This window comes from Amblyraja radiata, chromosome 26 (assembly GCF_010909765.2).
Source record: "Amblyraja radiata isolate CabotCenter1 chromosome 26, sAmbRad1.1.pri, whole genome shotgun sequence".
In the NCBI taxonomy this organism is placed as follows: domain Eukaryota; kingdom Metazoa; phylum Chordata; class Chondrichthyes; order Rajiformes; family Rajidae; genus Amblyraja; species Amblyraja radiata.
The window spans coordinates 31,996,407-32,016,338 of NC_045981.1; the positions used below are offsets into that span (position 1 = coordinate 31,996,407).

General features: G+C 44.4%; 1 protein-coding gene across 3 annotated transcripts in view; it reads right to left on the reverse strand.

Moving 5' to 3' along the window:
- mgat5b (alpha-1,6-mannosylglycoprotein 6-beta-N-acetylglucosaminyltransferase B) overlaps positions 1 to 19,932 on the reverse strand; it is a 669,403-nt gene that overhangs the window by 97,483 nt on the left and 551,988 nt on the right. The window lies entirely within an intron of this gene.

The following is a 19,932-nucleotide window of genomic DNA, read 5'->3' on the forward strand; positions in this document are numbered from 1 at the left end:
ATGGAATGAGCTGCTAAGGGAGGTAGTTGAGGCGGATACTATAATAACACTTAAAAAACATTTGGGCAGCTACATGGTCAGAAAAGATTTAGAGGGATGTGGGCCAAATATGGGAAGATGAAAATAATGTAGATGGGGCAGCTTAGTTGGCATGGGCAAATCGGGCCACCTATTTTTCTGTGCTGTATGACTGCATGATACTACAAGATGATTGAAGGGGCTGTCCCACTACGGTGTCCTAATCCACGAGTTCAGACGAGTTTGCCCTCGACTCATACTCGCAGCATGGTCGACACGAGGTCTTTGTAACTCTCCTTCATGCTGGAGAGTAGTTCCCACTTACTCGAGGCCTCAGCTAGGTCGCGGCGTATTTTTCAACATGTTGAAAAATTCCCACGAGAAAAAAGGTCGCTATGGAAAAAATCGATACTTTTTTTACTCGTAGGTTTATTCGAAGTAGGTCGTAGTAGGTCGGCATGTTATTCATAGGTAATCGAGGGTAGTCGAAGGTAATCAAAGGTAGTCGTAGATAGTCTTCAACATAGTCGAAGGGAGGTGGAAGGAGATCGAAGGAGGTCGGCTTCACTCTCCACTATTCGGTGTCCAATTTTCCCGAAGCTAGTCGTAGCTAGTCTTCATCAGTTGAAGGAGGTCTTCTACGTAGTCGAAGGAGGTCTTCAACATGACATTTTTTCAAACTCTCCTAAACTCTTCTAAACTCGCCAATTAGGTCGCTGCAGTGGGACAGCCCCTTTGATTGGCTCTCAGTTCATATCTGGCATTATTTGTTTTTTAGTTGAATCAAAGAGATATTTCTCACAAAGCTGTAATCTTTGCATTAAAAAACTGCAGATGCGGGAAATCAGAAACAAATGCAGAAAATACTGAAGACATTCGGCAGGTCAGTCAGCAACTGTGCTAATGAGTCTGACGAAGAGTCCCAACCTGAAATGTCACCTATCGATGTTCTCCAGAGATGTTTGTGTCCTTTTTTGTTCTATGTTTATATTCCTGCTAGTGTCACTGTATGTATCCCTTCATTATCACCTCTTCCACAGTTAACAATGGACCATTGTGGGCTCCACCTTTTCTTGGTTATCGGTTTCGGCTCTGTACATTTTCATACCTCTAGTTTCCCTTTCTCCTGACTCTCAGTCTGAAGAAGGGTCTCGATCTAGCATCACCTATTCCTTTTCTCCAGAGATGCTGCCTGACCGTTGAGTTACACCAGCATTTTGTGTCTATCTTTGGTGTAAACCAGCATTGACAGTTCCTTCCAACACACTTATTTGTAATCAGATATTGGTGTCTCCATTACATCCTATTAGTAGTTGGTTATGTTTATTAATCGGAGATTACTCTATGCATGGATGCTATTAAATACTTCCTTGTAATGTACAACGTTGCAACATTTTACTTAGAATCTCCTGCAGTTCAGCAGTTAAGAGAATTAAATCTTTGAACTGTGGTTTTTGTTCCACAATTATTGGACAAGCCAGGGCCGATTCCTGCACATTTTATACACGAGCATCCTTTAAATGAGAATCATTAATGTGAGGTTTAATCTGAAGTGTAATTATAGAGAAAGGTTGACATGATGTTTTCATGTCATGGTGACTTTGTGTCCTTTTTTGTAAACCAGCACCAACACTTCCTTGTTTCAATATTTTGACTGCTCCACTATGAAATCTCCTCAGGAGGAGGGGTCCCAACCTGAAACGTCACCTATTTGCAGAGATGCTGCTTGACTCGCAGAGTTACTCCAGCACTTTGTGTCATTTTTGTAAACCAGCATCTGCAGTCCCTTGTTCCTCTGTTCCTTTGATCGCTATGTCCAGCACAAGCAGCTTGAAAAGTTTGTACATAATTTATTACAAGTAGCAGCAGTAAGCATCAGCCCCATTATTTTGTCAGATGAGTTTATACTTTGAATCAATTTTGTCTTGCTGCAGTTATTAATAATAAACGCAAGACAGATTGTCCAAGACAGATTTAGTTGTCGCTGACAACTAAATAACAGTGTAATCATTTCCCCCTCCCTGGAGAATCAACAATTCATTTACAAGAATTTTTTTTTGCTGCTGGTGTTACGTTCTGCTAATGTTTTCAAATATATCTGCCTTCCAAACTTAAATTCTGATGTTTTATTTAAGCATACCCTCATCAATCTCAGTCAAAATATACAGAAATTATCATTTTCCATAGGAGCACATTTAATGCTTCATGAAGATATTATTTCCTGGGTATATTTTATTGACTTTTCCTTCCATTCCCACGTCATGATTAAAATTTGTGCTAGGCTTGCTACTTTCAGGCTTTCATCAAAAGATGAGATATATTGGCTTAGTTTAACGATTTGTTTGGCTTTATGGTACACAGGTGTGACATTTTGCAGAAAGCATTGGATAACTGTTGAAAGAAGGGTTACTGTTCATGTGCAGGCAGATCATATTAGTTTCCCTTGGCATAATGTTTGGCATGGAAACTGTGGGCAGAAGGGCCTGTTCCTGTGCTGTACAGCTATTATGTTTAGGTTGATTATTGTTGCGTGCATAGTGCTTGCATATTATAAACATATATGTACATAAGTGGTGTTATGTTATAGGTACAGTGAAAAGCTTTTGTTTGCATGCTATTCAATCAAATCAGATAATATTATACACAAATACAATCAACCAAACACAAGAACACGCAGAGTGATGGGAAAACATCCACAGTGCTGATTATAATTTCTTAGCATTGAAACTTAACTGTTCCAGAGAAACATCCAATGTCCGTAATGATGTTCTATGTTTATATTCCTGCTAGTGTCACTGTATGTATCCCTTCATTATCACCTCTTCCACAGTCAACAATAGACCATTGTGGGCTCCACCTTTTCTTGGTTATCGGTTTCGGCTCTGATTTGTTCTGTATCTTTTCATACCTTTAGTTTCCCTTTCTCCTGGCTCTCAGTCTGAAGAAGGGTCTCGACCTAGCATCACCTATTCCTTTTCTCCAGAGATGCTGCCTGACCGTTGAGTTACACCAGCATTTTGTGTCTATCTTTGGTGTAAACCAGCATTGACAGTTCCTTCCAACACACTTATTTGTAATCAGATATTGGTGTCTCCATTACATCCTATTAGTAGTTGGTTATGTTTATTAATCGGAGATTACTCTATGCATGGATGCTATTAAATACTTCCTTGTAATGTACAACGTTGCAACATTTTACTTAGAATCTCCTGCAGTTCAGAAGTTAAGAGAATTAAATCTTTGAACTGTGGTTTTTGTTCCACAATTATTGGACAAGCCAGGGCCGATTCCTGCACATTTTATACACGAGCATCCTTTAAATGAGAATCATTAATGTGAGGTTTAATCTGAAGTGTAATTATAGAGAAAGGTTGACATGATGTTTTCATGTCATGGTGACTTTATTATGACACCTGACTATTCTAGCATAATTATTTCCACTATTCACAGAAGAAAGTTCAACAGATGCCAACATGAGCAAGTGTTCATTAAAACAGAATTATTTGTTATTAGTCTGGTTCTAATAATAATAATAATAATAACGGATGGGATTTATATAGCGCCTTTCCAATACTCAAGGCGCTTTACATCGCATTATTAATTCACTCCTCAGTCACACTCGGTGGTGGTAAGCTACTTCTGTAGCCACAGCTGCCCTGCGGCAGACTGACGGAAGCGTGGCTGCCAATCTGCGCCTACGGCCCCTCCGACCACCACCAATCACTCACACACATTCACACACAGGCAAAGGTGGGTGAAGTGTCTTGCCCAAGGACACAACAACAGTATGCACTCCAAGCGGGATTCGAACCGGCTACCTTCCGGTCGCCAGCCGAACACTTAGCCCATTAGCCCTAATGCGTTATGTATTGGAACATATTTCAACTATGTTACTAGTTTGGAAAACCACAAATGTGATAGTTTCTGAAAATGTTTTTGTTTTCTCTCCTTGAACTGTTCTAGGCATATTGTGCTTTTCAGTGGCAAGAGATCAAGTCAAATCACTTTTCCAGTTTTAAAATCTGATTTACAATGGGATGACAATACTGGCGGGCCTAGTTACACAATAACAGTCCGAATATCAGATTGCTGATGCAGAAAAGAAAACTTTTGATTTGCCTTTTATTCCCCAAATGCCACACAACATTTTTGCACTTCACAGGGTATGACAGTTGGATTCTCTTTTAGTTTTGTTAAGTTTGGTTTAGGGATACAAAGCGGAAACAGGCCCTTTGGTCCTCTGATTCCGCACTGACTAGCGATCCCCGCACACTAGCACTATCCTATTCGGATTTCCATACATTTTTCCCAATTTTAGGAGTGCAAAGAGAATGTGGTCAGAGAGACGTGGGTCTTTGATGAGTTAACGTGATATGCAGCCTGAAGTTGGTGTTAGCGTGAAAGTAGCAATGAGATTTGGCTTGATCTTTACGAATGGTAGAGTTGGCATGGGACATTGAGTGGTCCATATGCACAAATACAGTGAGGTACAGGTACAATCAAAATAGAGTCATACAATGTGGAAATAGGCCCTTTGGCCCAACTTCCCCACACCGACCAACACGTCCCATCTCGTGTGCGGTCGTGGCGTCGAAGGACGAGAAGCCAAACCAAAGAAGTGGAAGCCAAACGAAGCCGAAACGCCAAATAACTGAAAGCGTACGAAACCGAAACGCCAACTAACCGAAAGGGCGGGATGCCTAAAAGCCAACTAACCGAAAGGGTGGGACGCCTAAAAGCAAACTCACCGAAAGGGTGGGACACCTAAAAGCAAACTCACCGAAAGGCCGCTCTGCCGAAACGCCAACTCACCGAAAGGCTGCGTCGCCTACAAGCCAACTAACTGAATAGCGGCTCTGCCGAAAAGTCAAATAACGGGCAATGACGTCGCCGGGGGGCGGGACTTGTCAGCGATTGGTCCAGATCCCTGCGTCCATCACATCACTAACCGATGGAGATTGGAGGATGGGGGTCATTTTCCCACACAAGCCACAGGTGACTGGGCACTCTGAACCCAAGCACCAAGTTGTAAGCGGCCGAAGGAGCGCATCCCTCGGGACAGCCCCCACTCTCCCATGGCCACGGCCGCCCTCCGCCTCATCTCTCCCGTGCGGTAGGCGACGCAGCCTTTCGGTGAGTTGGCATTTCGGAGGAGCGGCCTTTTGGTGAGTTTACATTTAGGCGTCCCCACCGTTTCGGCTTCTCGTCCTTCGACGACACATCTGGGTACCGTCCCATCTACACTAGTCCCACTTGTCTGCATTTAGCCCATATCCCCCTAAACCTGTCTTATCTGTGTACCTGTCTAATTGCTTCTTAAATGTTGTGATAATCCCTGCCTCAACTAACACCGCCGTCAGCTGGTTCCATACACCCACCACCCTTTATGTGAAAAAGTTATCCCTAAGATTCCTATAAAATCTTTCCTCCTTCACCTTAAACCTGCGTCCACTGGTTCTCAATTCCATTACTCTGAGCAAGAGAATCTGTGCATCTACCCAATCTATTCCTGTCATGATTTTATACGCCTCTATAAGATCAGGTCAGGACCCACCTTCAGACTGAAAGTAGGGGTCTGAAGAAAGGTCCAGACTCGAAACGTCACCTATCCTTTTTCTCTGGAGATGCTGCCTGACCCGCTGAGTTACTTCAGCACTTTGTGTCTAACAATGAAAATCTTGCTTCCAGCAGTATCTCAGGCATATAGACACACTCAACACACAAAAATACAAAGATGTATAAACTCTGCAAGACAATTAAAGAAAAAGGACAGTGTAAAAAAAAACAAGACATCAGTGCAAAACACTATTAGAAAAAAAAACAAGTCCATGGTCATGCAAGGTGTGGTCTGTTATTGAGGTTGGATTAAGTATGTGTTCGTAATCTTCCATTCATCTCTTATGCTTGATAATGTAAATTCAAGAGTCAAGAGTGTTTTATTATCATATGTAAGGCAACACAATGTTTTCACCGGCTGCTCCGGTTTCCTCCCACACTCCAAAACAGGGGTTCCCAACCTTTTTGGTTCTGTTTACCCCTTGCAACTTTAATAGCACATAACAATGTTATTTCACTTATTTATGAACAACTAATGATGGACAGATATTGGTCTACCAGAACCAAACACAGTCAATCACTGAGAAAAAAATATGTACAAATCCAAAATCAACAAATTTACTCCCTGGGTAGGCGAAATTTACCCCCTGGGGGTAAAGTTATCCCAGGTTGGGAACCCTTGCTCCAAAGACATACAGCTTTGTAGGTTAATTGGCTTTTTCATAACTGTAAATTGTCCCTAGTGTGTGGGATAGCATTAGTGTACGGGGTGATCGCTGGTTGCCATGGACTCGATGGGGCGAAGGCCTGTTTCCGTGCTGTATTTTAAACATCTAAAGCTTAATGGATCAAAACAAAACAATTAATTTCTTACTTGCAGCAGTTTGAAGAAAATTAATTAAAAAGACTCATTTGTTTATACACATTGACAGAATTTTTTTTACAGATAACACTTTACAGGGACCAAAACATCAAGTGTTTTCACAGTTTGAAGCCAGACTTTGAAAGATTTGTTGGCAGACCCAGTGGAACATATGGGTTTTGCAGGGCCTCTCTAAGCAAGTTACTGGAACAGTGATGAGAGATCAAAATGCACAGTACATCAGCAAGAAGAGTGATGAGTGCACATATGAGTTTGTGGAGCAAAGATTTGGAGAAACTAATAAACAAAGATGAGGATATTGAAAGTGTCATTTTGAGAAATGAATGGAAACCAATGAATGATCAGTGAACAGCTACATTTCAGCAACCATCAGATCCTGTGTTTCGCACTAATACCTTATTTTATTTTTGCAATCTTTTTTCCTTTACTGTCATTTATAATTTAATTTATAATTTATAACATTGTGTATTGTCTGTGTCTGTGTGTCTGTGATGCTGCTGCTGCTGCAAGCAAGATTTCCATTGTCTTTGTATCTTACTGTACTTGTTCGATTTTTTAGGTGACTACAGGCGACTAGGCTGTCGCCACATGGTCGCCGGGGTGTCGCCAGTATGGTCGAGAGTAGTCTCTTCAGTCGCCCAAAGAGTCGTAGCATTTTTCTGGTCGCCGCTGGATTTTGAAATGTTCAACACTTTTCGGCGACAGTTGGCTTGACGCCAATGAGCGTAGCTTGACTTCTCCTGACGTCGGCGCTGTCGTAGGTTGTCGCCAGGATGACGCAGGTTGTCGCCGGTGCTGACTTCAGTGAATTCCATTGGCGACTACCTATATCAACCTACGTCAACCGGCGACAGAATCGTCTTACCTTGTCGTAGCTTAATGTGGATGGACGTAGATTGTCATTGGTGTGGCTGTAGGTGGCCGTCCTAATGAGTCGTCGGTTGTTGGTAGCTTGCCGTAGATTGATGTCGACCAGGAGGTAGGTTGTTGTAGACATTGTCGTAGACATTGTCATAGTTGGGGTCCAGTCACCGTTTTTTCGGCAGAGGCAGAGAAAGAAAACGCTGATAAGAGTTCGGAGAACAAACCCGGTACCAGTAAGTCTTCTTGAGGTCCTCTCGAGACCATCTCGAGACCCTATGTCTGGCAATGGCGACCTTGTCTATAGAAGATGGGGGAGGTGGCCAATCATAATCTGGATCACTGTCCAAGCACAGTTCAGACCACTCCTATTTTGAACATTAGCACGCCCACTATTACATTAAACTACTGCCTTTGTTCATTTCAAATTCTCTCCCCAACACAAGATGACTTTTGCAAACCTCCCAGTCCCAGTTCACAAAATCGGCCAGGGAAATTTCCTAGTTCACAAATTCTGCATATTGGTTCCCACAGAAACAAAGATTCTTTTAAACAGAACGGCTTTTGTCAGATAAGGGAGGGGAATGTAAAATTAATACAGAGAGACGTCTCTAATGTTTTGCCTGATTTTTTTTGGAAACGAGGGGGGCTGCACCACTTTGGCTAACTCCTCTCGGATTACATTTGTGTATTTTGCCTGTTTTATTTGTACTAACTTTATTTCAATGTTTGAAGGATATTATTTTTATAAATCAAAAGGTATTTCAAAAGTATTCTAGGAAGTTCTTTCAAGTTGTCACTCATCCAAATTCTGGCTCTTATCTGATTACACAGATCTTCCTGTTCTTGTCACTCATCCAAGTTCTGTCTCTTATCTAACTAGAGTGCTCAGTGTTCTTTTCAAGGCTATGCTGCCAAGTTAATGGCAGCTCTTTCCGACTGTGTAGAGGATTTCACTATGTCTTTTTAATTTCTCCCAAAGCCTAGGGGTACTTGACATCCAGTCCCAGGCTATATTTATATATTCATATATATATATACCCCTTTTGATGAAATGGTCCATGTCAGATGAAATAAGATGTCATTGAATGAGCTTGCAATCTATGAAATTTAATTTTTCATTCTTTGTTTTCTCTTAACTTAATTTTTTTTCTCCTATTTCTTAACTTTTGAATTGAGTTCAAATAGAGACCTGAATTCCACGATGGCCACGTGGCATACAGGTAGATGTGTTGGATGAGATTGGAGATGCCTTTATCTAAGAACAATATCTGTTAATTTGCAATTGTAAATTTGGGGAGATAGATTGGAACAATGGGAAATATTTTTAAATTGTTTTTTATATAATGATCTATTATTAAAGGATCTGCCTTATAGGTAGTTAAAAAGTGATCTCACATCCCCCACCACCCGTAGAATTCTGGATTAGTGGAGGGAATGAATAGGACACTAAAGAGTGTGGAAGTAAGTTATGACCTATAGGCCTACAGCAATGAATTAATTACATCCACACAGCAATTAAGCACAACCTTGTCAGTCTTGCATTCACAGGGGTTGAAAACGCAGAAGCCACTGCCAGTTGAACACAGACACAGTCCATATTACTGGGATCGGACAAAATTGGGACTATGTTAGAGGGGACAGTACCAGGTGCTACTATGACCAACCTCCGTGAAGATTAAAGATTACATCCATTGGAGACATCTGATACTGTAAATGGAGGAGAACCAAGAAAGGACAATGGGGCTATTGACCCTACTTTTTATCCTGAGATAGGCCCAGATGGGCTGGACTTGGGGAAACACCCCTACACCAAGACGTCCTGAATAAGGCTGACAACTCTCCTTATGTTTATAACACTGACCATTACCACAGGTCCTTGAAGTAACCAGAAAAATGTGGCAGCTTATCCCGGAGCTACAGACCGAGCTGAAACAGATGAGAAATGTGCTCACCAATGCCCAGTCTGAAAATGACCATCACGCTTCCATCACACGGCAGCTGAAGGAGAGCAATCAGGTTGTTGAGTTAAAAAGCCTTGATTTTGGAGTGCAACTCAGTTACAGAACAGGATTGAGGTAAATCCCAGACGGGATCAAAGTGAGGAGCTGAGTTGGGATGGATCAGCCAGACAGTTGGCATTGATGGAGAAGGAAGATGAATGCTGGTTTCACGCTGATGGACAACTTGGGAGGAAGAACGACTCCATTTGTGAAAAGAAACTACATTTGTGATGAATGTGGACAGACTTTCAAACAGCAGAAACAACCGTCAGTTCACCAACTGCACCATACTGGAGCAAACCCTTTGCAGTGTGAAGTTTGTGGTTTCCAGTGCAGGCAAAGATCATCCTTGAAATACCATACGACCAAGTACAAGGCAGAAGTTGAACTTGAATTTGCTTGTGACCAATGTGGGAAGCGGTTCGAGAAGGCTCACAATTTGAATGTTCATATGTCCATGGTTCATCTCTAGACCCAGAATACAGATAAAAACAAACCTATTGAAATTGAATCAAATCAGCTAAGTATAGAAACATTAATTAAACAGGCAACCCAGTTAATAGTTATTCAACAGCTAAATGATGAGTCTAAAGAAACTTGCACCCTTTTTCAGTGTCAGCAAGACACAAAGGATTAACATGAATAAATGCAATCAAGCCAGGCTAACCTAAAATAGGTAGAGCAAAGGAAAGGTTAGTGTGAAGAACATAGTTCTGAACATTATAGCATACCAGTTCCAGAGACATAGAAATATAGAATCATAGCAAATAGGTGCAGGAGTAGGCCATTCAGCTCTTCGAGCCTGCACCGCCATTCAATATGATCATGGCTGATCATCCAACTCAGTATCCTGTACCTGCCTTTTCTCCATACCCCCTGATCCCCTTAGCCAAAGTCCAATGTCTGCAATGGGGTGGAGGTGAATCAGGCAGAATCCTAGCAATTAGAAGGACTGTTCAGAACTCTGATAACAGAGGGGAAGAAGTTAGTTGGTGTTGTGGTGAGGCAGGATTCCACTTGCCACAGTTACATTCTGGAGATGCATTCAAGTCGCAGCGTTGTATTGAATGAGGGACAGTGCCCATCCAGTAGAAATAAGGACTCAACGGAGGAAGTTCTGGATGGTTCAATAACCCTTTCACCTCGGAATGGAACAGTGACTGAAAATGGTGAGGGTGATAATGTTGTGAAGCATCAACCTGTCCCAGTGTTAGCAGACTTTCAGCCCTTGTACATACAGTGGAGCCACTTTAATAATAATAATAATAATAATACATTGAATTTATATAGCGCTTTTCAGGGACTCAAAGTCGCTTTACAAGGCAAGGCAAAAAACAAAAACAAAAACAAAACAAAACAAAACAAAAAATGAACAACAATTCAAGCACAGATGAAAAGGGAGGGGGACGTGGGGCTAAGGATAGGCAGAGGTGAAGAGATGGGTCTTGAGGTGGGACTGGAAGATGGTGAGGGACTCAGAATTGCGGATCAGTTGGGGGAGGGAGTTCCAGAGCCTGGGAGCTGCCCTGGAGAAGGCTCTGTCCCTAAAACTGTGGAGGTTGGATTTGTGGATGGAGAGGAGACCGGCTGATGTGGATTTGAGGGACCGTGAGGGTTGGTAGGGGGAGAGGAGGTCAGTGAGATATGGGGGGGCCAGATGGTGAAGGGCTTTGTAGGTGAGGACCAGGATTTTGTAGGTGATCCGGTGGGAGATGGGAAGCCAGTGAAGTTGTTTGTGGACTGGAGTGATGTGGTGCCAGGATTTGGTGTGGGTGATGAGTCGGGCGGCTGCGTTCTGGACCAGTTGGAGTCGGTTGATGTAGCTGGAGCTGATGCCAAGGAGAAGTGAGTTGCAGTAGTCCAGTCGGGAGGAGATGAAGGCATGGATGAGTCTTTCAGCAGCGGGGGGTGTGAGAGAGGGTCTGATTTTGGCGATGTTGCGGAGGTGAAAGAAGGAGGTTTTAATGACATGGCAGATGTGAGGCTCAAGGGAGGGGGTGGAATCAAAGATCATGCCAAGGTTGCGGGCCTGGGGAGATGGGGAGACAATGGTGCCGTCGATGGTGAGAGTGGGGTTATTGATTTTGCTGAGTGTGGATTTGGAGCCTATGAGGAGGAATTCTGTTTTATCGCTGTTGAGGAAGTTATGTTGCATCCAGGTTTTTATAGATGACAAACAGGAGTTGATATGGGAGGGGGGGGGGGGGGGGGGGGGGGGGGGGTTGTGGGGGTATTTGGTGCTGAGGTAGATCTGGGTGTCATCGGCGTAACAGTGGAAGTCCAGGTTGAATTGGCAGAGTATCTGACCAAGGGGAGGATGTAGATGATGAAGAGGAGGGGGCCGAGTACGTAGCCTTGGGGAACGCCTTGAGGAAATGGGAGGAATCAAACGAAAAGTTGTTAAGGGTAAGGACCAGCTCCGCTAGGCGGAGGAGAGTATCAGTAAACGGGGGTGGGTCAGTAACTCAGTGGGTCAGGCAGCATCTCTGGAGAACATGGATAGGCAGCATCTGGGATCGGGACCCTTTTTCATCCTGGTTGTAGGGGGTGGCGGGGAAACTGGAAGCAAGACCAGGACAAATCAGAGACGGCAATAGATGATCTCAGGCAGGGAGGATCCCTGATAAGCTGATTGTTGGCTAGGGACGATGTGATGGGGATACATCGTTGCAAACTGTGGATTGGCTTGTTGCCATTTATTAAAATTCCCTAACCTGTTATAAATTCAGAGATTCCAATCTCCATTGTTAATTTACAAATTAATCACAGATGAAAAGATTTATTGCGGAGCCATATTCGGTTGGTATTTGACTTGGATCTACAGATTAATACTGTATGTTTTACTGTGCACTATAAAAGTTATTCATGTGAATGACTGTTTAATGCAATGCTTTAAAAATTACTGTTATTATCACAGATTAAGGGAGACTTATTGAATGCATTTTAGTGCTGAGGTGAATATGTTCACTTCAACATAAACTAAAAGCTCATCAGCTGTGACTTAATTGGTATCATTCTTGTCTCAGTCGGAAGATTTTGTGTTCAAATTAGTCAAGAGTGACTTGAGCATCAAAGTCTTGACAGATGCTACGATGCTTTCTTGTCTTTCAGATTTAACCCATTTCAAATTTAAAGAGGAGTGGGGCGGCAAAGTAGCACAGTTATAGAGTTGCTGCCTACGGCATCAGAGTCCCGGGTTCGATCCTGACTACGGGTGCTGTTTGTACGGAGTTAGTACATTCTCCCTGTGACCACGTGGGTTTTCTCCGAGTGCTCCGGTTTCCTTCCACACTCCAAAGACACTGGTTTGTAGGTTAATTGGGTTTGATAAGTTGTAATATTGTTCCTATTTTTACAAGAATGATCCAAGGAATGAGTAGGTAAACCTATAATGAGCGTTTGTCGGCACTGAACCTCTACTCACTGGAGTTTAGAAGAATGAGGGGGGACCTCATTGAAACATACAGAATAATGAAAGGCTTGGATGGAGTGGATGTGGAGAGGATGTTTCTACTAGTGAGAGAGTCTAGGACTTAAAGTCATAGCCACAGAATTACAGGACTTTCTTTTAGGAAAGAGATGAGGAGAAATGTCTTTAGTCAAAGGGTATAGAATTTGTCACCCTATACTAGGGAAAAATGTCAATTTTTACTGAAGCCACTTAAACTACAGACTTGCACGTATTTGGTGTGAGGGAGGAAACCGAAGCACCTGGAGGAATCCTGTGCGGTCGCGAGAAGAACATATAAACCCCATACAGACAGCAAAGAACTCCGCTAGTGGGAAAGTCTAGGACCAGCAGTAATAGCCTCAGAATTAAAGGGCACTCTTTTAGAAAGGAGGTGAGGAGGAACTTCTTTAGTCAGAAGATAGTTAATCTGTGGAACTCATTACCATAGAAGGCTGTGGAGGCCAAGTCAGCGGATATATTTAAGGCAGAGATAGATAGACTTTTGATTAGTACAGGTGTCAGAGGTTATGGGGAGAAGGCAGGAGAATGGGGTTAGGAGGGAGAGCTATGACTGAATGGCGGAGTTGACTTGATGGGCCGAATTGCCTATTTCTACTCCTATCACTTATGACCTTATGGCCCATTGTGTGTCGGTAATGTAGAGGGTGATCGCCGGTTAGCATGGACCTGGTGGGCCAAAGGGCCTGATTCCGTGCTGTATCTCGGAACAAAACTAAACTAAAGAGTGAATGTATGGTAAGCTGAGGGCCAGGTGTTGCAAAATAGAATTATTATGAATAGCTCAATAAAGTGGGGGGAGGAGTGGCAAATGTAAGTGGCCAAACCTGATACAAACAGAACTCATTGTGATCAAAATGTGATGTGCTCTAGAAATCAGAAGCAAATCGGATACACATTCCCTCTCTTACCCCACCAGTTCACATCCACCCATCCATCCTCACTGACTTTACATTTCACTCCTCTCCTCTCCTCATCTGACTCCCTTTTTGTCTCCATTTCATCTCAGGCCTTTGTTCACCCATCTAATAATAATAATAATGGATGGGATTTATATAGCAACCTTTCTAATACTCAAGGCGCTTTACATCGCATTATTCATTCACTCCTCAGTCACACTCGGTGGTGGTAAGCTACTTCTGTAGCCACAGCTGCCCTGGGGCAGACTGACGGAAGTGTGGCTGCCATTCTGCGCCTACGGCCCCTCCGACCACCACCAATCACTCACACACACACACATTCACACACAGGCAAAGGTGGGTGAAGTGTCTTGCCCAAGGACACAACGACAGTACACACTCCAAGCAGGATTCGAACCGGCCACCTTCAGGTTGCCAGCCGAACACTTAGCCCATTGTGCCATCTGTCGTCCCATTCAAACCCCGCTCACCTGTATCCAGCTATCAGTAGAAACAAGGAACTGCAGACGCTGGTCTACAAAAAAGGGCATAAAGTGACTGGAGTAACTCAGTGGGTCAGGCAGCGTCCACCAGAGATGTCACCTGACCCGCTGAGTGTCGGGTCCAGCACTTTGTATTGCCAGACTTTGCCCCACACCCACCAGGTACAATGGCGCAACAGTGCTGTCTGTACGGGGTTTGTACGTTTTCGCTGTGACCACGTGCATTCTCATCGGATGCTCCGGTTTCCTCCCACATCCCAAAGACGTGCAAATATGTAGGTTAATTGCCCCAAATGTGCAGGCAGTCGATGAGAAAGTGGGATAATATAAAACTAGTGTGAATGGGTGATTGATGGTCGGCATGTATTGAGTGAGCCGAAGGGCCAGGTTTCATGTTGTCGTTCTAAACTAAAATGATCGCTTGAAGACGGTAAACACTGTTCTTAAATCAATATAGTTACAGATATAAGCTTTGACAGTTTAAAAACGCTAATTTTATATTTTCCCCTGTACGTGAAGTTAGTAAAGATATATGCTGCTGGTGGCTTCAGTAAATAAAACCATTCTGACAAATCTAGCTTATAGTAGAAAGCAAGTAACACAGTTTTTAAAATCCATGAAGATGGGACAACACATTCCCATGCAGTGTAAATGAAAATGATTCCAATATTCACTTCCAATATGAAAATATTGTTCAATGGCCAGTTATATTGAGTAAACCATGAACAGTGAATGTGCTAATGATCCAGCAAAATGAAAGTGGAGAGAAAAATTAAAGTGTAAAACCAGCCAAGGTGAAAACAATAAAACAGAGAGACTGAGAAAATAATCATATCAAACTCACGGGCATCAGTTGATAAGAATGAAATACAAAAGATAAAGTAATATGCAGGATTTAAAATCAAAAATAGAAATAAACCTGTCAAAGGTATTATCTTGGAAGAAAGTTATAGAGCTACTGGATATGACAATTGATCTAACTTAATAAGCATGATTTGATCTGCAGATGTGAATTACAATGTTGTAATTGGTGCCTTGTGAATATGTATCACCATAGACACGTCTGCCAGCATCTCCACCAATTTAGACCTTATCCTGGATCTTGTTAGAAAATATATTTCCAAGAGATATCTTGTATATCTAAGTGTTGATACTGTTGCCATGGTAACGCATCTACCAAAGAAAGGTGTAATGAATACAACAACAGAATTAAAACAAAATTGGTTCACAAAACAGTAAATAAAGTTTTTAAAGAGATGAAAATGCAACCATTGTAGCCAGTCACCTGTCACATTAAATGTATCTACTACTGAAAAGTTTTGAAGGGAAGATTAAAACAAGGAGTTCCAAATGAATGCCTATTTCAGTGGCACTCTTTGAAATAGAAAGAGCAAGTAAACATCTTCTCAATTGCGTACTGGCAGGATTTTGAATAAAGTCTAATTCCAAAATTAAAAAAAATAATATTTCACAAAACATTATACAATACAATTCAATTTATTGTCATTTGGGCCCCTTGAGGTCCAAACGAAATGCCGTTTCTGCAGCCATACATTACAAACAAATAGACCCAAGACACAACATAATTTACATAAACATCCATCACATTGCTGTGATGGAAGGCCAAAAATACTTTTCTCTCCACTGCACTCTCCCCCCCCATGTCAGAGTCAAAGTCAAAGCCCCCGGCGGGCGCGGCCATTCCAAGCCGCGCGGGGCGATGATGTAAGGCCCCGCTCCAGGTGCTCTTCAACGCCGCAACTCGGGCGGGAGAAATCGCCGCTGCGGAAGCCCCGAAAAGCGGTCTCCCTCCAGGGACCCGCGGGCTCCCGGTGCCGTCCGCCAAACCCGCAGTTGCAGCCTCCGAATCTCCGGGGGTCGGGTCGCAGCAGCGTCCACCACAGCTCCACCCGCTCTGGACTCGGCCAGCTCCGCGACGGTGAGGTGAGTAGTCAGCACCAGAGCGCCCGGTTTTCCTGTTGGAGGCCGCTCCTCGTTGCAGCCCCAACGACAACGGAGACCCGACAAAGAAAAGGTCGGGTCTCCCGTGCAGGGAGAGATTTAAAAGTTACCCCCACCCCCCCACACACATACCCCAACAAAAATAACAAAAACTACATTAAAACATAGACATAAAATAATAAAAACGCAGACGGACTGCAGAGGCCGCTGCAGACGAGAGTCGCGCCGCCTACCGGATATGCTGAACTGCATCACTCTCCTCCTCATTTTGAAAAGCGGGTCCAAATATACTTGAGTTTGACTTGATTGTATTTATGTATAGCATATCCCATCGGTTTGGATAGCATGCAAAACAAAGCTTTTCACTTTTCACTGTACCTCAGTACACATGACAATAATAAACTTAAAGCTCAAGGTAATGATTCGACCCACAGTGCGTCATCTGCTGCATCTTCTGCCTGATGGAAATGGGATAAAGTAGGAATGACCGGGGTGAGAAAGGACTTTGATTACATTGGCTGCTTTTCTGAGGCAGCATGAGGTATAGGTGGTGTTAATAGTGGTGAGTCTTGTCTGTGTATTGAACTGAGTTACCATCCACAACTCTCTGCAATTTTGTGCTAGTTTACCCTGGCATCATTGTGGTACAGATGTCGTGGCTTCAAGGGTTTGTTCCAGTGCTGTACTGTTTAATGTATTACCCAAAACAATGGGCACCATGTGATCCGATTTCTATACTAGTGTCTTCATGTTTTTGCTCTACATAAGCATCATCATCATCATCATCATTATCGTTGAAAACATCAACGGGAACGGTACTTAACAATGCTATCAGCAGGTACACAAAATTGCTGGGGAAACTCAGCGGGTGCAGCAGCATCTATGGAGCGAAGGAAATAGGCGACGTTTCGGGCCGAAACCCTTCTTCAGACTCAGACTAATGCTATCAGCATGTTGAGTTATATTTAATTGAGTAGAAAGGAACTGCAGATGCTGGTTGTAGATGACATGTGCATGTACCTTTAATATAGTTACCTCATCACTACTAACCACTCCCCATATCACAAGTATAATTACAACCTCCCCACCCACTGATCACTCTCTAGTTTCCGTGACAGAGCACGTACAGCTAGTGCTATCTGTAATGTTACAGAATGAATAAATGAAATAAAGCTACAGTGTGTTGATGACACTTCTTTACATGGTGTCATACCTCTTACCCATGTGCCTCCTGTTTATCGGTTGTTTCTTTGGTTTTGCCCCAGTCTCCTGCCCCCTCTCTATTTCCTCGTGATGGCCACTTCTTGCCGCAAACCCGATCTGCTCGTTTTCGATTCAGACATTGCCCATCGATGGGATGTCTTTAGACGTGACTTCGACCACTATGTCACAATCGCTCACCCTACCGCCACCCCAGAGGTCAAGGCTTCTCTGCTTCTCAACCTGGTTGGTCCCGATGCCCTGGAGTGGTCAGACTTCTTCGTCTACGCTGCGGATGAATCTGCTTGGGACCCGGTATGTTTATTGGCTAAGTTTACCGCGATTTGCGACATTCCCTCTAACTGCATCTTAGAGCGTTTTAAACTGTTCGGGCGGCGTCAGCACCCTGGTGAATCTGCTGAAAATTATGTCGCTGCGCTGCGACACCTGGCCAGGCGGTGCCGCCTTGACACGCTGACCCCCGACGAACTGACCAGGGACATTCTGGTTTATGGTCTCCGCGATGATAAGCTTAGGGCTGAACTTTTGCGCAAGCCCGACCTGTCTTTCGATGAGGCTATACATGCCTGCCGTTTGGCCGAAGCTGTCACCTCGGCGGTGTCACCGGCTGATCACGACATTAACTTTGCCAGCGTTACCAGCCGTCGGCGGTACATGACCCCGCCACGACCACCGGGGTCCGGCACTGCTCCCGGGGGACGTACCCAGCATAGGTGCCCCAATTGTAACTTTTCCACTCATCAGTTCAATGTATGCCCCGCTTTGGGTAAAACATGCAACTACTGTAGGAAACTGAACCATTTTTCTGCTGCCTGCCGTTCCCGTGGGAAGCCTGTTGCTGCTCCAGGGCGTATGTTAAACAACTTGGAGCAAGCTAATAGCGAGCTCGGTTCCCAGTACCAGCCCAACGAACTCCCTGTGCCTGACTCTGGTTCCTCTCAGGGGGAGACCAGCATATTTTCTCTGTTGGATGCACCTGCTGTGATAACAGACCCTTCAGTTCGTGTAACTGTGAACAACTCGACCTTCACCGCGAAGATTGATACCGGGGCCGTCGCAAATGTAATGTCAACAAGTCTCTTCAGGAAGATAAGAACTAATGAGCAAGTTACTTCTGATCGCTCCACTTTGCATGCATACGGGGGAGGGGTGCTTGTTCCTGTGGGAAAGGCAACTCTGCACTGCAAGATACTGGAGACCTCTCGGCCCCTCACTTTCTATCTTCTCGATTCCACCTGCATTTGGGCATCCAAGCTTGCCAGGACATGGGCCTGGTCTCCTTCCACAGTGACATCCACAAGGTGCAGGCCCTAATGAACCCATTGATCGAATATCCTGACCGCTTTGATGAAGAGCTGGGCAAGCTGCCCTGCAACTACAAGATTGTTGTCGACCGCAAGGTCGAGCCAGTGATCCGTGCACCACATCGTGTCTCCTTCGCCATGAAGGATAAAGTGGAATCGACGCTGCACAGCATGGTTAAAATGGGCATCCTAAAGGCGGTCAGCGAACCCACCAGGTGGGTCTCCACCATGGTTGTTGCCGCGAAAAAGGACAAAAGCGAAATACGCATTTGCATCAACCCCAAAGACCTGAACCTTGCCATCAAACGCCCACACTACCCCATGAGAACAGTAGAGGATGTCGCTGCGCAGGTTGGTCCGGCCACAGTCTTTTCTGTCCTCTATGCCAAGAGCTCCTTCTGGCAGATATCGCTTGACGAGCAATCCTCCTACCTGACTACTTTCAGCACCCCCTTCGGCAGGTTTAGGTTCCTCCGAATGCCATTCGGAATCAACTCTGCCAGCGAGGTGTTCCAGCGGACAATGGAGCAACTGTTTGCCGGTCTACCGTGTGCCATCATCGTTGACGACATCCTGGTCTACGGTAAGGATGTCGCCGAGCACGACTTCAACCTCCGCCAGGTCCTAGACCGGGCCCGGAAGATCAACTTGAAACTCAACCCCAAGAAGTGCCGATTCCGCGTCCCGGAGGTCACATATGTTGGACATATATTCACCGCCTCGGGGCTGAAACCCGACCCGCAGAAAACGGCTGCCATCTCCGGGATGTCATCACCTACTGATGTGCCCAGCCTGCAGCGGTTCCTGGGCATGGTTAATTACCTGGGGAAGTTCATCCCCGACCTCAGCGAGCTGAGTGCACCCCTGAGGGATTTGACAAAGAGGGACACGGCCTGGGCTTGGTTCCCTCAGCACCAGAAAGCTTTCGACGTCCTAAAATCCAGACAGATCAGTACCCCCACACTCAAATATTTTGACCTGCAGCGTCCCATTATCATCACCTGCGACGCCTCTCAGTTCGGGCTCGGTGCCGCTTGTCTTCAGCTCCATGACGGCCTGCAGCTGCCTGTTTCCTACGTGTCCCGCACCATGACCTCTGCCGAACAGCACTACGCACAGATCGAGAAGGAGTTGCTGGCTGTGGTGTTTGCTTGCTCAAAGTTTAAGGACTACATTCTAGGCAACACTTTCACCGTCGAAACCGACCACCAGCCGCTTGTCACCATCCTTAACAAGCCGATCCATGTTGCCTC